At 37.8% G+C, this 19,276-nt stretch overlaps 1 pseudogene; it reads left to right on the top strand.

Moving 5' to 3' along the window:
* Positions 1-6,554: 6,554 nt before the first annotated feature.
* Positions 6,555-6,653, top strand: LOC138808672 (U6 spliceosomal RNA; annotated as a pseudogene).
* The last annotated feature ends 12,623 nt before the right edge of the window (positions 6,654-19,276 follow it).

Here is a 19,276-nt window from a genome sequence, read left to right as displayed (position 1 = left end):
CTCTCAAAATTTTAAATAGTTAATGAAGGACAATCTTGGGAAAAGCATACAAAGCTGTTCGAAGTGAGCAATTTGGGGTAGAGGAGAATTTTTTTTTGTTTTTCTTTTTGCTTATGTGGTGCTGAGGAACCAAACCCAGGGCCTCAGGCATGCAAGGCAAGCGCTCTACCACTGAGCCACCTTCCCAGCCCATAGAGGAGAATTTTTAACAGATTTAAATAGATTGTTTAAGGTTATAAATCACCTACATATGCTGCAAATATTTTCTTCTGCGAGTTCTCTTGGTCTGAACTGGATATTCCAGTCCTGAGCCACACTTGATAGCTTGTGAAGATAGAATGGAAGAAACAAGATCAATAACCCATTAATCCATTGGAGAGCAAACAGTCTTCTACGTTTTCTATAATTTCTATTGACTACTTTTATTCATAAGTTTAATTCAAGTGATTTGAATTAAATATTTCCTTCTTTGTTCTGGCAAAGTAATTGGTCAAAATAATTCACTAAATATTATAAGCCATTTTTTTATCATGCTGTTTTCTTGTCCAAGCGAGTCCATTAAACTTCCTCCTTGCATTTGGTTGCCACAGAAACCCAGCATCAATGTTAATGAGGACAATCTCTAATGTAAAACTTGGTCTCCAAAATACCAGTCCAAGAATCTGTGATCACAAATATTTACCTATACATTTTTCTTTTTTCTTTTACCTTGAAAGTCTTCTTGTGTCTAAAGTGCCCTCAAAAATAAGTACTCTGCCAATTTTTGGATCAATCACTTATAACCTCAAAGATATTTTGATAACAAGATGCTTAGAGGAAACAGAAGAATACTGCACTTTTATCTTCTCTCTTAAGACTATCCTTAGATACCATATCAGGAACAGTGAAGTTATTCTTTGCAAAATTATTTCAATAGATTATTTTTTTCTCTTCATCTTGCATTTGTTCAACAAGATGTATGGAGAAGAATAGAGTTGAATCACCCATACCATGGATGACAGTGTCTTTTACAAAAGGACAATGCTCCTATGTCCTATTTCTCTGTCCTCCTCTTAGCTCTTGCCTGATTTCCAACTAATCACAGATTCTTAGCTTCAAGTCTAATGAAGGTGAAGGACTATAAGGCCTCCCCCGTTGCTACATTGTAGGGCTAGATCTCCGGCAGGAGGTAAGTGTGAACGACGCACTCAAGGAACACACGTTGGGAGAACAGGCTTAAGCAGGTCTGGTTTATTTCTGCACAAGGGTTGGGATTTTATAGCCCCAGCTTTCCCAACCTCCTGAGTCCTTCCAAGCCAATTACTTAGCGGGGAGTTGATCATGGGCATTGCTTGGTGACAGGCACTGATTGGTCCCCAGGGGGCATGTAGGGAGCATGGACAGCTCATGGCTGTAAAGCTAGGCAGACGTGCCTGTGGGTCCCGTCTCTATGAGCAGGAAGTGTGCTTCAACTGCTACTCTAGCTGACTCAACCAGTTCTGACCGGCTCTACCCACAAATTTTCCCTTTTCTTTTAAAAGGACCGTCATTATGGTGACCCGTCATTGGAGGCATTTTTGCCGGGAGTGCAAGCATTTAATAATTCCTAGCCCTACAAGTGCACGGCCTCCCCAGATGACCAGAGAGGATGGCGAAAACCATTGTTGTAACTTTTTAAGCACATCTTCTAAAAAGGAGACAGCGGGAATAAGCTGAATGGTGGTCTGGTTTAGGTGGGTAACATCATGCAGCAGGTTTTGGTTGAAGTTTAACTACTTAAGGGACTTAGGGACTTTGATGTAGTTACTAAGTTCAGTGAAATTGGGTGCGGGAGTGGAAAGCTGACAGACAGAAGTAGTCATAGCATTACATAGTCCTCCTTGTTGTAATCAAAGAAACGTAATCTGTTCTTGGAGCAAGTCTATTGGTTGTTGGAGCACAAGGAGGCCTCCCTTAAGATGATTGGCAACTTGTAAATGTTATAATTCTATGGATGACAGTTGAGGGATCAGCTGGTTTATCTGTTGCGCGGTGGACACGCTTTGGGACAGCAATATAGCGGTGGTGGTAGCTGAAGCCACTGTAGCGATGATTGCGCACCAATTGCAAGGATCAATCCTACTGCTCTTTTAGTGCACGGATGAATCAATTGAACCTGGGAAAACTGAGAGTCATTAGTAGCCAGAACAATAAATGGAGGAACACGTACAAAACCTGCAAACGGATATGAGTCATTGGGTTGCCAGTGATTGCTGAGAGTGCAAGTAGCAGAGGAGTTGTCTCCTAGACAAAAAAAGAACGGGGCTCTAACCACTACCATTCCTGACATCTGGTCATATCCAGATCAGTTACAGCGACGAATATTGGCCAATAGGAAAGGGGACAAACCGAGGCAGGAATGTGATGATCAAACGATTGGCATGGGGGGGTCTAGGTCTCCCAATCGTCCTCCTGAAGAGTCATAAAACTCCTTTAGATTTTGAGGTTTGGGATCTTTTTCAGATTGGTTGTATATAGCTGGGTCTCTACCCTTAAAAGAGTTTTAAAAGAGAAACTATCAAGATGAAGCAGTGGGTGAGGCTTCAATAGCCAAGAAGCTGTGTTTAATTGGAAATCAGGAAATTGCTGAGAGGAGGACATAGAAGTAGGACACAGAAGCATTGTCCTTTTGTAACAGACCTGTCTTCTAAGGTATGGGTGATTTACCTCTATTCTTCTCCATACATCTTGGTGAGCAAATGCAAGAACAAGAGAAAAATAATATATTGAAATAATTTTGCAAAGAAAAACTTCACTGTTCCTGATATGGTATCTAAGGAGAGTCTTAAGTGAGAATATAAAAATGGAGTATATTTTGGCTTCCTCTAAGCATCTTGTTAGCAAAATATATCCTTGAGTTTAGAATTGATTGAAAGAAAAAGTGATGGAGTACCTATTTTTCTGGGCAATTTAGACACAAGAAGACTTTCAAGGTAAAGGAAAAAGAAAAAAGTTAGCCAAGTATTTGTAATCACAGTTTCTTGGACTGGTTTTCTGGAGACAATTTTTACATTAGATTTGTCCTCATTAACATAGATGTTGATTCATGGCAACAAAATGCAAGAGGAAAATTTAATGGACTTGCTTAGTCAATTAAACAGCATAATCAAAAAAAGTGGCAAATAACTTTTAGTGAATTATTTGACCAATTACTTTGCCAGAATAAAGAAGGAAAATGTAATTCAAAATGAATTGACCTAAAAGTATGAATAAAATGTAGTGAAGAGAGATAAGAGAAAAAATAGAGGATTGCTTTCTCTACAGTGGAGTAATGGGTTCTTCATCTTGTTTCTTCCATTACATATTTCCAAGCTCTCAATTGTGGCTCAGGACTGGAGTATCAAGTTCAGAAAGATAATATTTGCAGCAGATATAGGTGATTTATAACCTTAGATAATCTATTTAAATCTGTTCAGAATCCTCCCCTACGCCAAACTATCCTCTTTGAACATTTTTGTTTGCTTTTACTAAGACTTTCCTCCATTAACTGCTTAAAATTTTTGAGAGGTCATATTCATACTCCCTACAGATTGCTGTTTGGTTGTGATTTTTATGTGTTTTTGTGTTTTTTAACTGAATTTCCAAAGGTTGTGCAAGTGTCTTACAATTAAATATGTCCACCTAATTATCCATTGCTCCTGGATCACAGTGACACCTTCTATCATTCTCAACCACCCCCTTCTCCAAGATTTATTTCCGATTTACCACTTCCTTTCTCAAATGTGTACATTGAGTATTCTAGCTGTACTTGCCCCTTGTTCCATTTTTCATTCATTCTATGTCTTTACTATTATGGCTCTCTGGTTTCAACTTCCTGATAGTCATTCTGTTAAACTGTTTGTTAATATTTGAAAGGTTTACATACATTCCATGGAGTTTCAGTCCTGCACATACTTGAACTAATGTCAGCTTATATTTCCATAATTCATTCATCTGCAATAACAATTTGCAAGACTGGAGACTTGAAACACCTATACATGATTATATTCTCATCCATTTCAAGATTAATCATTAGTCAACAAGAAAGTTTAAAAATGGCTTTGAATGTATTCTTAACTACCAGTTTTTATAAATGGTTTTGTACAATATGTGTGATTATTTTATTTTACATGGAATAAAACTTTCTACTACATATAAGTTTTGGAAAAAGAAGAAAAGTTACATATACTACTATAGAAGTATATGATAGAAATAGAAGATATATTTTGTCACATCTCAAATGAGTACCCATATTCAAGACTTAAAGACATATTTCTTACTGTGTTAGACAGAGGGAAAACAAAACAGCATATGATAAGGCAAGTATTTGTGACTTTTTAAAATGCCCCTTATTAAGTGATGAAATTTACTTTATTAGCTAATGTTTAGGGTTGAAATATGGGAGGCTGACCTATTTAACAAATTTCTGGAAGGCACCTACTGAGCAACACAAATGGTGCGTGGTACTATTTCTAGACTTTAATGAATGGTTGAACCTGTCTGACATTAGTGCTGGGTAAATGAATCAACTGTATTGTAACTTGCTCCCTACACTTGAAAAACTTGTAATGTCACTAAGTGTCATCTACTTATCAAATGTTATTTTGGTAAGTGTGATTTCAAAAAGTTTATTTGAAAAGGAATACACTTTCAGGAGATTAAATGTAGGTTGGTTTGAGAATGACAACATTTTTATACAAGAGAACGAAGTTGTACTAAAGTACCAGTGTTTTGAAGCACAAACAATCTTCTCAATTAATGTTTTGCTGAATTACATTTAACCTCTAAGTCGTTTTCCTGACCATGGTAGATCAATCACGGATCTATCCTTCCAGGAACTATTTTTTGGGCCGACTAATGCTGGACTGAAATATTACGTTAGTCATTAGGGGAGGGGTATTAAAAATAATCTTGTGACACTTTCTGATCTTGTTCACTCATATGGGCTGGTCATCTGTAAATTCAGTTTGAAATACAGTAATTTCTCTCCATTTTGAGACTTCATCTTTCATTTTAAGTTGCCTTACATTACACAATTGCTTGCTGCTAATTCTTGTTTCTCAAGGAATTGGAGCCCTGAAATATAAGAAATGAGAAATTGAGATGGATTTTCAGTTACTGTCTGCTGGCATGTTGCATAAGCCTAGTTGAGAAGTCTTGCCCCTGTTATCTGATGATGCAGGTAACTAAGCCATAAGATATTAGGACCCATGGGTCTATAGAAGAATAATGTCTTTTAGATATCGTATTAGGACAATTGGAGTATAATATGTAGGAATGCATCAGAAATATGTAGAAAAACAGTTTGGGACCAGTGAGTTAAAACAATAAACAGAGCATCAGAGTAAAATCTCTTATAGATTAGAGGAAAACACATTGATTTTTAACAATGTGAATTCAGAAGACCATGAGCAATTAGAAGGTATCGCAAGTGTATACCGAAGACATTGCATTGATACTTTTTATATTCTAATATATATTCTAAACCTAATTATTTATATTCCAATTATATTTATAGGAATAAATAAATATCACTTTATTTGTCAAATTATCAATTGATTCTAGTAAGTTTCACTGTGTGAAATATAAAATCAGCACATATAAATATAAAATATATAACTATATATAATATAATAAAATGGCACATGTTTTGCATTGTTCTGTTTTGGTTAGGGTATCAAAAGCAACTCTGATTTAAAGAATTTTTCCATTATCTCTACCTCAGTGTTTGATAGAGTTAGACTTAAACCTTTACCTTTTGTAGATTTACAGACTGAAGGCAAGGGGAAACATTACCAATTTAAGGCCTAATAACAAGGAGAAACATATGGACTTCTCCTGGAGCTATGAAAATATTTGGTGAAAGAAAGGCAGTAGTCTAAGTTCCTGCCTGGTTGGAAGGTAGATAGGCCAGGACATTAGGTAATCATGCATATGAACCATTTTTTCACCTTCTTGGCTTTAGCTACTTTTAAAATGGTAGGTATGATAAACAATTATATTTTGATAAAAACCTTCCAATCTGAAAAGTTCTGTCTGAAATATTCATTTTTCTATGATCCCTTGGAACTAAGATTTATTTTGTTCAAGTAAGACAATTTACGCGATCAGGGTAAGATATTCTGGTTGGTCTGATCCTACATGGAAGAAGGGTAAAGTGTCAGGTAGACGTTTGTGCCAATGAGACCGCATTTGGGAAAATTTCAGCTGCAGAAGTTTAGAAGTAGCTCTTACGCAAGGCTTACTTTGAATCCGTTAGCTACACAGAGCAAACTCAGTTGAATAAATAAGTACTTGAAAAAGCCATCCCCTTTGGACCTAGCTAAAAATGCTTCAATGTATGATTAAACTAAAATGAAAAAGATTTAAAATAGTCATTGACAAAAAAATTACAAACTGAACAATATAATTATTTTCCATTATACACAGAATTTTAGGGAAATAAGATCAGTAGCATTGTTAGGAACAATAAGGTTTCCTTGTTACAAACAGGCACCCAAGGATATAATCCTGTATAAATATTGCATCATTAACTACCTAAATTTAGAGGACATTACATGCTTCAGCAGCACATGTACCCAAATTACACCAATACAGAGATTAACATGGCAATTGCAAAGGATGATATGAAAATCTGTGAATTATTCCAGATTTTTCATTCTTCAGACGCAAGAAATGAAAAACAATTATTAAAAAGTTGATTACAAAATTACAAGTGTAACAATATATGTAATTCATATAAATAAAAGTTTGACATCAGTGTATTAAATCTTCACCTTAGAAAGGCCTTTATATAGCATAATCATTATAAAACTTTAAAATTAGACAACATTGTCATTTTATTCCAAAGAAATATACTATAAGGACCTAGTAAAAAAGGAATCTTAAACTGTTTTGGTATGGAATGCAATCTGAAAGGACACATTTATTAATGAACCTATATATTATAAAACAATGTAGAATTCAAAGTCTTATATCTAGGAAAGAATAAAATAGATTATGAGCATTATACAAACAGAATACAGAATATTTTAAAGTATAATTTTTCACATAAGCACCAGAAATATCTTTAGTTTCTTTAGTACTCATTTCAACAGATAAATTAAAATTATTTCTGAATAAAAAAAGCAAAAACTCGAGGGGGTACAAGACGGTGACGGGGAAGTAGGGGAATGCCACAGCTCTCCCCAACCAAAAAGAGAGTTTGAGTTCCAACGTTTAATCTCCCCAAGAGACCGACAACAACAACAAAAATCAACATCCAGAGAAAAACAGAAATTGAAAAGAAGAATTTCATAACAGAGAAACTTGAAGACGCCTCCCCCAATGTCTATTGGCCACAAAGCAGCGTGCCAAGCCATGGCCAGCCCAGCCTGGTGGGAGCTGCCGGTGGCCCAGAGACACAGGGAGTTGTCTGCAGATCACCCGCACCAAAGACCCCTGAGGTAACAGTGTCAGACTGGCTGATCTTGACGAATGAAGAATCCTCTGAGCAGGGAACTTACACAAAGATCCCACCCCTTCCCCTCACTCTCCATTGGAGCAGAGAGGCTCCATCCCACCAAAGCCACTCAGCCCCATGGCAGGAACCTCAGAGATACATGAGATGCCCACAGAACACCAGAGCAGAACTGAAAGGAACTGATGCTGATCCAGAGAGCGCAAACAGAGACAAACCCTAGCAATCAGTACCTGCACAGAGGCCCTCCCCACCCCTCGGGTGGAGGCCGGAGGCCCATCCCGTGGAGCGGACCCAAACAGTGTCAATGGAGGCACTGACAGAAAAGAAACACACAGAGCCACCACCTCTCAGCCTATCCCACAACCACCTCAATTGAACTGTGACTGCAATGGCAACCAACAACCTACATCACACAGAAACAACTAGCTCCAGGGTGAGTACCCTGAAGGGGACAGTGTATTCCTCAAGGGAGACAGTGTATTCCTCAAAAGCTTGTGGGAATCCGCAGAACCCCTACCCCAAAACCTGCACCACAGGACCCACTAAAACTAGAAACTTTTCAAGAGGTCCACCAGCCCATGGATCACACTCAGCTGGCCAGGCTAGAACAAGAGAGACCCTGGAAGGAAGCGTTAACGCCCAAGCCTTGAACAGCGCCACTGGGTCAAGACACCCAACGGTGGAAGAAATTTGAACTGTGTACTCCAAGCTGCGTAATCTAGGTGGGATACACAGCAGCACAGGTCCAACAGGTGTGCCCAGGCTGGGGTCTGGGACCAGGCCTGGGGATCTGGTGCCTGAGCAACATAACCAACTCCTCCCAACTGAAATCAGAAGCTGAGCATACGCCTCAGCAGAGGGGAGAAAAACAGGGAACTGCACTCCTGGTAATCATGCCTGTGACAGCAAAAGATGCAGGGGGTTCAGGACAAGAGAAGCTCAAACCCCACAAGAACCTGACCCATGTATTCTAGGCTAGGAATTGAACAACACAGGCCTCCAGCACCCGATAATAGTCAGGAGCTCAGGCTGGTAATGTGCTCAGCAGTACAGTGATTGCAAGAGGCCCTGGATCTGATTCCTTAGCAAAACATAAGCAGAAAGGGCCAGTTGTGGTGCTATGGGTCAAATGGTAGGGTTCCAGCCCTGAGCTGAAGAGCTGAGGGACAGCACCCAAGACCAGAGTTCAAGCCCACAAATAGCCAAAAATGTAAAACAAAACAAAACATCAGGAGACCATAGCAGACTCCAGCATTTGGGAAAGTACATCCAGCACATCTGAACTTGCCAAGAACACCTGTAGGAATAAACAGGAGCAGTCTAGGCTGCTCATCACTTGTAAAGGCGGGAACTGCCAGTGATCTACAGCAGAGAGCTGAGAATCCTGTGTGGGTCAGACCAGCAGCTGGAGGTCGGCCACCAACAGAACCGAGATCAGGTACAGACTCTCTCTACCAGCACAGAAACAGTAACCAAGCAAAGACAGACACCTATTGACCAAAACAAAATTTCAGATTAGTCTGCAATAATCCCGAATAACCATGAGAAAATCACAGAGAAATATTACAAGGTTTATCAACACCTAGGATAGCAAGCTATCTCTAAAAGCCAGCAGCAACCCAGGGGAGAGCCCCACTGGGAGCAAAGCAGGAATGGAAGACAAACACTACATCCAAGACATGCTGGAGGCAATGACTCAAGAAATAAAGTGAGAAATAGACCAGAATTTGAAAGAACACCAGGTTGAAATACCAAAAGAGGTGCAGGACATCAAACAGGAGATGCATGCAAAAATAGAGGTAGCACACACCTCACTAAGCTATGAGATAAGTGACAAAATAGAGGCAGTACACACCTCATTAAGAGGTGAGATTAGTATTTTGAAAACCAACATTGAATCCATTGAAATCAACAATGAGTCCATTTCCTCCATGCAAACCACAATGGAAGCCACAGTTAACAGAGTGAACAAAATGGAATACAGAAGACACAATACATCAACTGGAACAAAAAAATGACAGATATGGAAAAATCACTTAAATTATACCAAAGGGAAATTCAAGGGCAAGCAGATAGTGTCACGAAATTCAACCTTCATATAAGAAGGTGAGGAATATCAAAGCAAGGGAATGCAACAACTATTCCACAAGATAATCGGTGAAAATTTTCCCCATCTCAAAAAAGAACATCTTACCCACATAACAGAAGCATATAGAACACCTAACATGCAGGATCCCAGGAGAAACACTTCTAGACACATTATAGAATAAATGATAGATCTGAATGAGAAGGAAACAATCTTGCATGCAGCAAAATTGAAGGAGCTATACTACTATAGGAAAAATATTAGAATCACTACAGATCTCTCCACACAAACACTGAATGCAAGAAAGGTCTGGGAAAGTACCACATGAGCCCTGAGAGCCAATAACTGCCAACCCAGACTGATATACTCAGAAAAGTTAGCATTCACATTCGATGGAGAACTGAAAATTTTTAAGAGCAAAGAAAAACTAAATTAATACATAAACATTAAGCCAGCATTACAAAGACTACTAAGAGGTGGAACACAACCTGAGAAAAGCAACCAGGAACAGGGACCTGCACCCAGACAGGCATTAATAGAAGTCTATCTGAGCAAGGACAGAGGAAAGGAAAGAAGAAAAACAGTGACTATAATGCATCTCTCTATACTATCTCTTAAGATTAACGGGCTTACTTCACCAACCAAAAGAAAAAGAACTGCAGTTTGGATCCTAAAACATGACCCATCCATCTGTTGCCTTCAGGAGACCCACCTCTAAGCCAAACATGCAAACAAACTCAGAGTGAAGGGTTGGAAAAGGATCTACCAATCAAATGCCCCTAGTAAGAAAGCAGGCGTAGCAATCCTTATATCTGACAAAATAAACTTGTCATTAAAATCATTACAATGTCAAACCATCCCTGCATCTCTGGGATGAAGCCTAACTGCTCATAGTGTATGATTTTTTTAATGTGTTTCTGGATTCTTTTAGCTAGAATCTTGTTAAGGATCTTTGCACCTGTGTTCATCAAGGAAATTGGCCTGTAATTCTCCTTTTTGGTTGGGTCTTTGCCTGGTTTGGGGATGAGTATGATGTTGGCTTCGTAGAATGAGTTTGGGTTAGCTCCCTCATTCTCTGTTTCTCTGAAGAGCTTGAGGAGTGTGGGTATTAGTTCTTCTTTAAAGGTCTTATAGAATTCTGCTATGAATCCATCTGGTCCTGGGCTTTTTTGGTTGGAAGACTTTTAATAGCATCCTGTATCTCGTAGGATATTGGCTTATTCAATAGGTTTCTTCTTTGCTCAGTTTGTACAACTTGGATTTCTCTAAAAATGCATTAATATCTGCCAGGTTTTCTTCCTTTAGAGATTAATTTTTGAAAATTGTCCATTAGGATTATTTGGATATCTTGGGTACGTGTTATGATTTTTCCCGTGGCATCCCTAATCCTGTTAAAATGGATTTCCTCTCTTCCTTTTTTAATTATTCTTGCAAACGGTCCAACAATTTTGTTTATTTTTTCAAAGAACCAGCTTTTTGTTTGGTTAATTTTGGCTGTAATTTTTTTTTTATTTTCTAATTGGTTAATCTCTGCTCTTAATTTGGTTATCTGGCTCCGTCTAGTAACTTTAGGTTCCATTTTTTTAATGTATTTCTAGCTGCTTTAATTGCAACATGAGATTATTTACTTGGTCTGTCTCCATTTTCTTGATGTGGGCAAGGAGGGCAATAAATTTGCCCCTCAGGACTGCTTTTGCTGTGTCCCACAAGTTTCTTTGTGAGGTTTTTTTCATTTTCATTGAGTTATAGGAAATGTATTTCTTCTCTGATCTCTTCCATTACCCAGGCATTGCTAAGGAGTGTGCTGTTCAATTTGCATGTATTAGAGAAATTTCTGCGGTATGCTTTGTTACTGAGAACTGGCTTGATTCCACTATGGTCAGCTAGGATACAGGGGATTATGTTATCCATTTGTATTTGCTTAAGTTTCTTGCATGAACTATGATATGGTCTATTTTGGAGAACGTTCCATGAGCTGCTGAGAATGTGTACTGTGTTGTTTTATGGTGAAATACTTGGTATATGTCAGTTAATTCCGCTTGAAGTATGGCCTCACTTAATTTGGTAGCTTCTTTGCCTGTCCTTTGGTGAGAGCGGTGTGTTGAAGTCTCCTAGTATTATCATATTGGGACCTATTTTATTCTGTAAGTCAATAAATGTAATCCAACACATCAACAGAGCCAAGGTCAATAATCACATGATTTTCGCCACAGATGCAGAAAAGGCCTTTGATAAAATTCAACATTCATTCATGCTAAAGGCTCTGGAGAAAACAGAAATAGAAGGATCATTAAAACAATAAAACCATTTGTGACAGTCCAATAGCCAATATTATACTTAATGGGGAAAAGCTACAACCAATTCTCCTAAAATCAGGAAGAATGCAAGGATCCTGGAACCCTTAGCCAGGTCAATAAGGTAAGAAAAATACATGAAAGGGATCCGCATAGGGAAAGAAGAGGTTAAACTATTCCTTTTTGCAGACAACATGATATTATACTTTCATGATCCCAAAAACTCCATCCCCAAACTCTTAGAAATCATAAATCACTTCTGCAAAGTAGCAGGATACAAAATAAACCCACAAAAATCAGCTGCCTTCCTGTACACTGCCAATGTACAAGAAGAGAGGGAAATAAAGTGAGTAACCCTATTCACAATAACCTCCCCCAAAATAAAATATTTAGGAATTAACCTAACCAAAGATGTAAAAGAACTATTTAATGAAAACTATAAAAGGATAAAAAAGAAATTTCAGAAGACACTAGGAAGTGGAAAGACCTCCCATGCTCTTGGATAGGCCAACTTAATATAGTGAAGATGGCAATACTGCTAAAATTAATATACAAATTCAATGCAATTCCTATTAAAATTCTAATGACTTACATCACTAAAAAACAGAAAACAGTCCAAAAATTCATATGGAACAACAAAAGACCTAGAATAGCCAAACCAATTCTAGGGAATAAAGACAAAATGGGAGGGATATCCATGCTGCACTTCAAACTATACTACAGAGCTATAATAACAAAGATAGCATGGTACTGGCACAAAAACAGACCAGAAGACCAATGGAACAGAATAGAAGATCCAGAAATAAATCCACAGGCCTACAACCAGCTGATATTAGACAAAGGAGCCCAAGATATACAATGGAAGAAACACAGCCTCTTCAACCACTAGTGCTGGGAAAACTGTGCTGCTACATGCAGAAAACTAAAAGTGGACCCCAGCCTATCACCATGTACCAACATCAACTCAAAGTAGATTAAAGATCTTAACATTAAAACTGAATCTCTGAAACTACTGCAGGACAGAGTAGGAGAGACACTTGAACTAATAGGCACAGGAAGGAACTTCCTGAACAGAGTCCCAGGATCACAACAAATTGGAGAGAGACTCAACAAATGGGACTACTTTAAAATAAAAAGCTTCTGCACAGCTAAATCTATTGAAACCAAGCTAGAAAGACAAATAACTAATTGGGAAAAAATATTTACCAGCAATATATCGGACAAGGGGTTAACATCCAATATATACAGGGAACTCAAGAAACTAATCCCTCCTAAACCTACCAAATCAATTACTAAATGGGCAAGGGAAGTAAAGAGGGACTTCTCAGAGGAAGAAATAAAAATGGCAAAGAAACACATGAGAAAATGTTCATCATCCCTGGTGGTGAAGGAAATGCAAATAAAGACAACCATGAGATACCACCTTACCCCAGTCAGAATGTCCGACATCCTCAAGTCAGCCAACGGCAATTGCTGGAGGGGATGTGGAGAAAGAGGAACCCTGTTACACTGCTGGTGGGAATGTACACTTATACAACCACTTTGGAAAGCATTCTGGAGGGTCCTTAGAAAGATAAAGATTGATCTCCCTTATAACCCAGTCATACCACTTTTAGGCATCTACCCTGAACAACAGGAACCAATATACAATGACACGTGCACCTCAATGTTTATTGCAGCACTGTTCACAATATCTAGGATATGGAAACAACCCAGATGCAGCACCACAGATGAATGTATCCAAAAATTGTGGTATCTACAAACAATGGAATATTATGCAGCCATTAGAAATGACAAAATAATGGCATTTGCAGGGAAATGGATGGAGCTAGAAGGTGATCATGTTGAGCAAGGTAAGCCAAGAGCAAAGAGACAAACAGTACATGGTCGCCCTGATAAGTGGATGCTAAATCCAAAATGTTAGGTGATACGACAAAATTAACAGGACTTAAGAAACAAAGAACTCCCACTCATCTGGTCGAAACACTACTAAATATCCCCATACTGCTGATCACATGTATGTTGTATTCTGTACACCGTTATATGTTATAAACTGTGATAGACAATTTGCTCCAGGAAAGTTAGAATGAACTTATGACTTTAAATGAGCATCATTATTTCACAATACTGTGAAATTTGGGAAGTTATGTAATCACTTAATCACAATTAAAATGAAAGAACCTCAGGGAAGTAAGGAAGGAAGGGATGGTAGGGGGACAATAATAGAGGGGGTAACAATGCTCAATAGGAAGTGTACTCATTACCTTGCTCATGTAACTGTAACCCTCTGTATAGTATCTTTATAATAAAAAATTTAAAAAGATCCAATCAACAGTAAAAAAAATAAACTAAAATCAATACAAAAAGACAAGGATGGACACTACATATTAATACAGGGAACAATACAAGAGGAGGATATTACCATCATCTACCTATCATTCCCCAAACATCGGTGCACCCAAATATGTTAAGCAAATACTCTCAAACTTACAGAAAAAAATAGATCCAATATGATAATACTAGGAAACTTTTAACACCTCAATCTCACCAAAGGACAGGTCTACCAACCAGAGTATTGGCAAAGAAGCTATCGAATTAATGAGGCCATACTTCAAGCAGAACTGACATTTACCAAGTATTTCACCCTAAAACAACAGAGTACACATTCTTCTCAGCAGCTCATGGTACTTTCTTCAAAATAGACCATGCAAGAAACTTAAGCAAATTCAAGGAGATTGACATAATCTCCTGTATCCTATCTGACCATAGTGGAATCAAGTTAGTTCTCAATAACAAAACATACTGCAGAAATTACTCAAATACATGGAAATTGAACAGCTCACTTCAAAGCAATGCCTGGGTAATGGAAGTGATTAAAGAAGAAATTAAAAAATTCCTACAACTCAATGAAAATGAAAATACCTCGCAAAAACCTTTTGGGACACAGCAAAAGCAGTCCTGATGGACAAATTTATTGCCATCAGAGCCCACATCAAGAAAATAGAGACAGACCAAGAAAATAATCTCATGTTGCAATTAAAACAGCTAGAAAAACATGAAAAAATGGAACCTAAAGTTACTAAACAGGGCCAGATAACCAAACTAAGAGAGGAGATTATTGAAATAGAGAATTGGAGAATCATAGCCAAAATTAACTAAACAAAAACTGGTTGAAAAAATAAATAAAATTGATAGATATTTGGCAAGATTAATTTACAAAAGAAGAGAGGAAATCCATTTTAACAGGATTAGGGATGCCACGGGAAAAATCACAACACGTACCCAAGATGCCCAAACAATTTTAACAGACTACTTTGAAAAGTTATATCCTCTAAAAAAAGAAAACCTGGCAGAAATGGATGCATTTTCAGAGAAATACCAGTTTCCCAAATTGAGCAAAGAAGAAGTAAATCAATTAAATAAGCCAATATCCTACAAGGAGATACAGGAAGCAATCAGAGGTCTTCCAACAACAAAAAAAGCCCAGGACCATATGGATTCGCAACAGAATTCTATACGACCATTAAAGAAGAACTAACACCTATACTCTTCAAGCTCTTCAGAGAAACAGAGAAGGAAGGAGCTATCCCAAACACATTCTATGAAGCCAATATCACATTCATCCCCAAACCAGGCAAAGACCCAACCAAAAAGGAGAATTACAGGCCAATTTCCTTGAGGAACACAGGTGCAAAGGTCATTAACAAGATTCTAGCTAACAGAATCCAGAAACGCATAAAAAAACCATACACTAAAACCAAGTAGGCATCATCCCAGAGATTCAGGGATGGTTTAACATACGTAAGTCAATAAATATAATCCAACACATCAACAGAGCCAAGGTCAAGAATCACATGATTATCTCCACAAATGCAGAAAAGGTTTTTGATAAAATTCAACATTCATTCATGCTAAAAGCTCTGGAGGCAAAAGAATAGAAGGAATATTTCTTAAAACATTAAAAGCCATTTACGACAGATCAATAGCTAATACTATACTTAATGGGGAAAAGCTACAACCAATTCTCTTAAAATCAGGAACGGGGCAAGGATGCCCACTGTCTCTACTCCTGTTCAATATAGCCCTGGAACTCTTAGCCAGGTCAATAAGGCAAGAAAAAGACATTAAAAGATCTGTTTATGGAAAGAAGAAATTAAACTATCCCTTTTTGCAGATGACATCATACTATACCTTCACAATTCCAAAAATTCCATCCCCAAACTCTTAGAAATCATAAATCACTTCGGCAAAGTAGCAGGATACAAAATAAACCCACAAAAATCAGTTGCATTCCTGTATACTGACAATGTACAAGCAGAGAGGGAAATAAAGGAAAGCAAGCTCATTCACAATAACATCCCCCAAAATAAAATATTCAGAAATTAACCTAACCAAAGATGTAAAAGAACTATTTAATGAAAACTATAAAAAGTTAAAGAAAAAAATTACAGAAGATACTAGGAAATGGAAAGACCTCCCATGCTCTTGGATAGGCAGACATAGTGAAAATGGCAATTCTGCCCAAATTAATATACAAATTCAGTGCAATTCCTATTAAAATCCCAATGATGTATTTCTCTGACAGAAAACAGTCCAAAAATTCAAATGGAACCACAAAAACCTAGAGTATCCAAAACTATTCTAGCAAATAAAGACAACATGGGAGTTATATCCATGTCGCACTTCAAACTCTACTATAGAGCCTTAATAACAAAGACAGCATGGTACTGGCACAAACACAGACCCGAAGACCAATAGAATAGAATAGAAGATCCAGAAATAAATCCACATGCCTACAGTCAGCTGATATTTGACAAAGGAACCAAAGACAGACCATGGAAGAAACACAGCCTCTTCAACCACTAGTGCTGGGAAAACTGGGTGACCATATGCAGAAGAATAAAAGTGGACCCAGCATATCACCATACACCAACATCAGCTCAAAATGGATTAAAGACCTTAGTATTAAACCTGAAACTCTGAAACCTCTCCAGGCAGAGTAGGAGGGACACTTGAACTTATAGGCCCAGGAAAGAATTTCATGAACAGCGTCCCAGGGTCACAACAAATTGGAGTGAGACACGACAACATGGGACTGCCTTAAAATAAAAAGCTTCTGCAAAGCTAAAACTATCGCAACCAAGCTAGAAAGACAACCAATTAATTGGGAAAAAATATTTACCAGCAATATATCCAAAAAGGGGTTAACATCCAGTATATACAGGTAACTCAAGAAACTAATCCCTCCCAAAGCTAACAAACCAATTACTAAATGGACAAGGGAACTAAAGAGAGACTTCTCAGAAGAAGAGATAAAAATGGCAAAGAAACACATTAGGAAATGTTCACCATCCCTGGTTTTGAAGGAAATGTAAATAAAGACAACCATGAGATACCACCTTACCCCAGTCAGGATGTCCGACATCCTCAAGCCAGCCAATGACAAATTCTGGTGGGTATGCGGAGAAAAAGGAACCCTACTACACTGCTGTTGGGAATGTACACTCATACAACCACTTTGGAAAACAGTCTGGAGGGTCCTAAGAAAACTAAATATTGACCTCCCTTATGACCCAGGCATAGCACTTCTAGGCATCCATCCTGAACAACAGTAACCAGTATACAAGGACACATTCACCTCCATGTTTATTGCCATACTTTTCGTAATAAGCAGGATATGGAAACGACCCAGATGTCCCGCCACAGATGAATGGATCCCAAAATTGTGGTATCTGTACACAATGGAATACTATGCAGCCATTAGAAATGACAAAATAATGGCATTTGCAGGGAAATGGATGGAGCTAGAAGGTGATCATGTTGAGCAAGGTAGGCCAAGAGCAAAGAGACAAACAGTACATGGTCTCCCTGATAAGTGGATGTTAAAACCAAAATGTTAAGTAATACGATAAACTTAACAGGACTTAAGAAACAATCTGATCGAATCTCTACTAAATAACCCCATGCTGCTGATCACATGTATGTTGTATATGTGTACAATGGAGGGGAACCAGGAAGATGACATAGAACTAGAGGGAATCAGGGAAAAATCCATCAGCTGCACTGGACATTGACCAAAATGAACTAAGCAAGTTAATGGCAGGGATGGGAGGGAGGAAACCCGTGGGAAAACAGGAACAGCTGATGTTATACAAAACAAAAAAATGTACATACCAACCAATTTGGAAGGAATAACTGTATCGCAAAGCTCATAGAACTCATAAATATTATAGACTGTGATAGACAATTTGCTCCAGAAATGTTAGAATGTGTTTGTGACTTTAACTGAGCATCACTATTCCACAATACTGTGAAATTAGGGAAATTATGTAACCACTTAATTACAATAAAAATAGCAAAACTCTCCAGAAATCATTATAGATGTATACAACTAACTCTTGAATACATTTTGACATCACAGTCAGGCAATTCACTTGGAAGACTTCCACGGAATCCATTAATTGTTACAATAAGCTATTGTTGTTATTTGGATTGTGAAAATATTTTATATGGAAATAAAGAATGCAATAGCATTTTTGAAATTTAATAAACTTAACCGAACCATTATGACTTAGGAGAGCAATTTTTGCAGCCTTGCAAAACTTCAAAGAGATAGTGATACATACTTATCCTTTTGGCAATATCAAATACAGTTTCTTCCAAGTTGTTTTTCAGACCTGATTTGACATAATGGTTCAACAGAAGCAGATCCAACATGTCTTTGCTATCTCTATTCCCAGCAGCAAGATGCAAGGGGGCCATTGGTATCTGCATCATGATGAAGTAAGAAAAAAGCCACTCTAGTATTATTCCACATATAAGCACTGCCCAGGGTTGTCCAACCATCTACAGTTATTGCATGAATATCTGCCGCTTGAGCCAACAACTAATGGACAGTGTCTATGTGTCCACTGTAGGCTTCCTGATGAATATGGGTATACTCATCGTCATCCCTAGTATTCACATGAGTGGCCTTTTTGGAAAGCAGTCTCCACAATGTAATAACCTGATTATTTTCAGCAGCCCAAAGAAGAAGTTTGCATGGATCCTACTACATTTTTTTTGCAATTGATACCATTCCTCACTTTTTCATCAAGTTTCTCATATTCCTTAGAATTGCCTAACTAGAGACTTTGAGTGACAGTGGGAATGAGGCGTCCATGTATTTCCCTAATAGTTCACATTAGTTGAACTGTTCAGAAAAATCCTGTGACTTTTCTGCATCTGTTTTTTCACCATGATTTATTTTTCCTTTTTACATTTTTACTATTCGAAATTATTCTAACTGGATAGTAGGGAATTGATGGATAGCAGAGGAAAGATTTTCCTCCGTATTCAAAGATACAGACTGAAAATAAGGACCAGTAGTGTCTTCATGTGCAGATTATTCTATGAATGAGAAAAGATGAAATAATGCCTTCTATATAAATCATTTGG

This window comes from Dipodomys merriami, unplaced genomic scaffold (assembly GCF_024711535.1).
Source record: "Dipodomys merriami isolate MVZ:Mamm:240054 unplaced genomic scaffold, mDipMer1.0.p SCAF_466, whole genome shotgun sequence".
Taxonomy (NCBI): Eukaryota; Metazoa; Chordata; class Mammalia; order Rodentia; family Heteromyidae; genus Dipodomys; species Dipodomys merriami.
This window is presented reverse-complemented; position numbering and strand designations above follow the sequence as displayed.